Source organism: Papaver somniferum, chromosome 6, assembly GCF_003573695.1.
Source record: "Papaver somniferum cultivar HN1 chromosome 6, ASM357369v1, whole genome shotgun sequence".
NCBI classification, from domain to species: domain Eukaryota; kingdom Viridiplantae; phylum Streptophyta; class Magnoliopsida; order Ranunculales; family Papaveraceae; genus Papaver; species Papaver somniferum.
Window position 1 is genome coordinate 174,006,350 of NC_039363.1, and position 6,000 is coordinate 174,012,349.

A 6,000-nucleotide genomic window follows, 5' to 3' on the forward strand; every position below is an offset into this window, starting at 1 on the left:
CAAACTAACTTCGGTCTGGACTGTAGTTGAATTCTAATCAATCTCACACTGATTCAAGGTACAGATGTACTCCTTACGTCTCTGATCCTAGGATGATACTACGCACTTGATTCCCTTAGATGATCTCACCCACAACTAAGAGTTGCTATGACCCAAATTCGAAGACTTGAATAAACAAATCTGTATCACACAGAAAAGTCTACGATAATAGATAAATCTGTCTCCCACAGATAAACCTAAGAGTTTGTTCCGTCTTTTGATAGAAATCAAGGTGAACATGAACTAATTGACAACCCGGACTTATATTCCCGAAGAACAACCTAGAATTATCAATCACCTCACAATAATCTTAATCGTATGGTAGCGAAACAAGATATTGTGGATCACAAACGATGAGACGAAGATGTTTGTGATTTATTTTTATCTTGCCTTATCGGAGATATAATCTCAAGTCAATTATTCAACTGAACTCGTACTATTGAAAACGGCAAGATATGATCGCACAACTACAAGAGAAGTAGTTTCGTCTGGCTTCAAAATTCCAATGAAGTCTTTAAGTCGTTAACCTACAGGGTATCGAGAAGAAACCTAAGGTTACAGGAGAATCGACTCTAGCAAAACCAACTAGTATCACACAGGAGGTGTGGGGATTAGTTTTTCCAGTTGCTAGAGTTCTCCCTATATGGTTTTCAAATTAGGGTTTACAATCTATGTTAGCTTAGTAACAGAGCATCAAATATTCATTGTTAGATGAAAAACCTGATTAAATACAAGCTAATATTTTTCAACCCTTAGATAGAAACTTAGCTTGTCACACACAAATGAAATGTATTTCATTTAGGTTTGAGTAATGTACACTTAGTTGGTTCACAAATAGTTAACCAATGGTTAGCCATATGAGCACTTCCATATTAACCGTATTCATCTTTCTCATAACTAGTTCAAATGACTCATAAGAACTAGTTGAAGAGTTGTTCAATTGCTTAGGTCTTTATTCATAGACACAATCGAAACAAAATCAGTTGATTCATTTGAATCAATGCATGAACAATATAGCCACGGTTTTCAAAGATCACATTCCTTATAATTTATTTTTTTTAAGTGCATGAACTACCGATTTGAGAAATAACCAGCTTGGGTACGCGTATGGGTATGCGTACCTTAGCTACCGGATTTGAGTTGGGTTTGGTTTCCAAACTCAGCAGAATTTTTCGGGTAGAAAAGTTCCGCCAGTACGTGTATCTAAGGTGACTGGTTTATGAGTTCGTAAACTCCAAACTCAGCAGAATTTTCCGGGAGGAAAAGTTCCGCCAGTACGCGTACCCAACATGTCTCCTTCACCAATACCGTATGCACACATATGCACACGCTTGGTTTCCGGTACATGGATTTATACACTAATGTGCGAACACACTGTATATGCTTATATCCATAGATGGTAATCTCAACTCTACATTTCAATCGTCGAAACATTCTTCTATAATGTTATAATAGTCGTTATTCACAACTATCGTCATCAAAGACATTTTCAAGATTGAAACGTCATCATGACTTTCGTCGTGGGTAAAGATGAAAAATGGTTAAAGCGGAAGCTTACCAACACATATTTCGAGATAAAGATAGGCGAGTAAACTCGGCTCGAAATAACAAATGTGTATGTATGAAAACTATCATACTTATATGACTTTTGTCTCAAGAGTATGATATAGAGTAGATAGACTTTTGAGTGATAGATAAGTTCAAGTATCCACATACCTTTTAGTCGAATGAAGTTCCAATGGTTCCTTAAGTAGTTCTCCGTCTTCGTAAGATGATCGCCATGGAGTCCGGAGCTCAACTACACTTAACTGTCCTAGTCCGAGACTTAGCTATAAGTAGACTAAAAATAAAGACACATAGTTTTGACAACTAAATTTGACAAACAAGCTTGAGATAGCAACGCTTGCGAGTTCGACCGAGCAATGCTCTAACAATATCCCCATTTGTCAATTTTAGTGACAAAACTATCAATATATATGGAATACAAAATAGATAAAACTTTGTAGCTTCTCGTCCACATGCTTGATCTCCTTGGTGCTTCAACATTACTCGAAAACTTCGTCTTTTCCAAGTACTCCCATGATTCCATAGATGTTCAGCTCAGCACCATAGTTGTTGAAGATCCGTAGCCATAACAATGAGAAAACAAAAGCTTTTGATCATTGTTATACAATGTCATAGTATTATTACACAGTATCAAAGTTCAACTGTATCACAACTTTGACAACAATACATTGGTGATATGTATCACTCCCCCTTAGTCAATACTTTCATCTCAACATGAAAACCACTCCCCCTTACATAATGATCCGAAAACCATATGTATTTGTAGTGTGAACTACATATTAATTCTCCCCCTTTTTTTTGTCAATAAAATTGGCAAAGGTACGAAAACGGGATCCTAATGAAATTTTCATGGAGACGCTTCAAGACCAAAGAAAAGTACATATCAACTTTGTTTAGATGCAATCATAAAGCCGAAGCTAAATGCATTCATCACGGAGTTTATAAAGATACAAGATAACTCTTAAAATATTCCATAGCTGCACTCCCCACAAAGATATGGAAATTAAGCGCAATTTCAAAAGAACTCTCCCCCATTTGATGTCATTCCCGATAGAACAACAAGAGCGACCTTACTTTTACGAGAAAAGAAGGTTTTCTTTGGACACCAAAAAACCATAATAATGATTTTGTATCCAAAATTCTCAATTAAACTAATCACAAGAGAACCCATGATTAATTTAATCGGAATACACAACCAAATTAACCACAAACGAATCTATGGTTATTCCAGTTGGAAATTCTCACATAAGAAGACTTATGGAGCCGCACAGTATATACATTAAATATGGATCTAGGAAGATCAATACTGCGGAATAGACAAGGATTCATTCTATTTTCCATCACTATTTGCACAATGACATACAATAGACATAATCCTCGTAAACAAAAGATTTTAACCTATTTTCCATCAATAAATGACATAATAGGCTTAACTTTTGTTTGTCAAAAGTTCATCGATCTTGTATCAATACATGCATATCGGCATATGAAAGAGATAACTTTTGACATCGTATGGGACAATAATAGTTCACGGACGCAAACACACATATCCCATAACATATTGCAATATATAAAACCATAAAGATTAATACTGCAAAAATCATCATCCAAATCAACTTTAGAATTTAAATAAATAAATCTAAAAACATTGCAAGATGAAAATGTTGGACATAGTTATGTGTACTCACAATAATGGCTATTCCAAACCCTAGTTATCCTTCTTAAACAAAACAAGAATAAAAATTCTCTTAAGAAGTTTCCTAGACAAATAAAAAACAATATACTAGAAACCGATCACAAGCTAAGTCAAAGTTCACGTTCGGAAGCTTCACGTGTTTCGAGATCTTTGAGCTTGTGACTCATCAAATGACTATTGTTTTTGGTTAAACCCCTTTCTTTTGTACTTTGGAAGAAGACTGTTATGATGTGAAAATTTATCATAAAATTTACTATCATCATAATACGACACATAGTAAGGATTCTTACCTGAAGGGTGTTGTCTAGATGGAGTACATAGTTTGTTGATGATTTCCTTATATCCCTCAATGACCAACTTTAGGTTGTCATCCATCTGCTCACATCTGCATTCTTCACTTGATACATGATTCACATCAGGGTTATTATTATCTCCATTTATGATAGGAGAGAGAACAAGTGTTCTTCTCGGACGATATTTGTTAAACGGTCTATTATGCTTTTGTGCATTTGAGGAACTCATTGAACTGACTTTCCTGGTAGGGATCACAGGATGTGTACTAAAACCAATTGGTTTAGACATGCGAATGTCAGTTACACCTTTAAGAATTAAATCTAAGGTGTGTTGAAGTTGAACTAACGATTTGTTTTTTAACTTGGCTTTCCCTTTTTGCTCTATATGTCCTTTTGAATCACAAAAGAGACACACTTTCTGATCACAGAAGTGATTAGAGATTGTAGACCTAACATTATCGTTTGGAGATTTCTTTCGAGAAACATGTAAGCGAGTTAAACTCATGAGTTAAATATGTATAAAGTATAGTCTATATAGCTATACGACTTTTGTCTCATTAGGAGATAGACTAAAAATAGACTTATGAGTGATAGATGAATTCAAGTCTCTACATACCTTTTGTTAATGAATCTCCACAAGCTCCCCTTAGTATTTCTTCGTCTTCAATCGATGAACGCCGTGAAGTTTAAAGCTCAACTACACATTCTATCCTAATCCGAGACATAGTTATAAGTAGACTAGAAATCAAGACTTATAGTTTTGGTAACTAAAATTGACAAACAAGCTTGAGATATCAACGCTTGAAAGTTCGACTGAGCAGTGCTCTAACACTTCTAGCACGGTGCTCCACGGTTTCGGGTATATCACTTTAAGCTAGAAATAAAGTTGACCACGCTGGATAAATTTCGTCAGCTATAAAATACTTCATCTTATAGTTATTGTCGTTGACGGTGAAATTTTTAGTTGGTGCATTTACATACTTCAGTTCTTTAAACAAAGGAGACTTGTGCAAAATATTAATGTCGTTATTTGAACCCCGAAGTCCAAAAAAAAAACATATGCCATATCCAACAATCATTAGAAACCACTTCCAGAACAACATTTGGTTTTGAGTAGTGTCCCTTATACCGCCCTTGCCAAGCATAAGGACATTCATGCCACACCCAATGCATACAATCAAGGCTTCCTAGCATTCCGAAAAAGCCTCTATTCGCATTTTCAACTAGTAATCAGTCTACATCTTCTTTTGTTGATTGTCCAAAAAAAAACATGGACCAAAATGGTTAACTACAATTTCGCAAAACATGGTGAAGTTTTCATATGCTGTTTTTTTCCATACAAATGTACTTATGACATGCATCCGCTGGTATACAATAACCTAGAATTATAGGACTGATATGAGCTTTTTTTCAAGACTATGTCCCCGTATATTTCGTGCAACAAATTGGTAATTGAATTTAGGGTTTACCCGACAAAGCTTTCTCATACGCCTAATAACCAAGTGCTACAACATACAAAAGCGTCGTTGAAAATCTTCGTCGGAGTAAACACGTCTGTTGATAAAATAATCACGCGTCATTTGTTAGTGTCCTTTTCCTCGAAATCTCCACTATATCTTCTTGTCATTGTTGAACTCCGTCCTGGATCTCGCGGTACTTGCCCCGTGTATAATTGTATCATGGCGCTCGTCGTCCTTTCGTCTTCGTCTTAAACAGTACAGTTTATATAATTAATATAAACAGTACAGCCGTTGGATGTAGATGTATCCGTTGTCGTCGGAGATAGAGGCGACCATCCAAGACTTATACGAGTGCCGGCTCAATATGCAACGCTCCTCGGCTCAGCTTAGGATGACCGTCCTTGTTGAGATGATCAGTAGGCCTGTCAATATCTGTCCGATATCCGGAATCCGTTTCTGAATATTCGAGATCCTATAGGATTTTATTCGTTTTATCGGATATCGGATATCAAATCGGATATTCTATCAGATATTTCTTGCTTAACATATCAGAATCGGATTAGGCTCCATCCGAATTGTTAATATCCGATATCCGATAGAACAAGGACTTATTTGCGATTTACCTTAACCATATTAGAGTCGAGTAGAAGAGTAAGGAAAAATATCCGATATCCGATATGAAATGTTTGAAAAGTTGAACTTAAATTTCAATTATGAACATGTTTTATAGGGTTTTTAACAATTTTTATCGGAACCGGATGTTATCGGATAAATATCCGATATCCGATAGCTTAGCCTATCGGAATCGATATCTGATTTTGATATCCTATAGGATATTATCGGATATCGAATATCCGATAGCGCTTAATCTATCGGATATCGAATTTCCAAATATCCGACGGATATTCTTCCATTGATTGATCAGTTCATTCTTCGTTGGTATGTG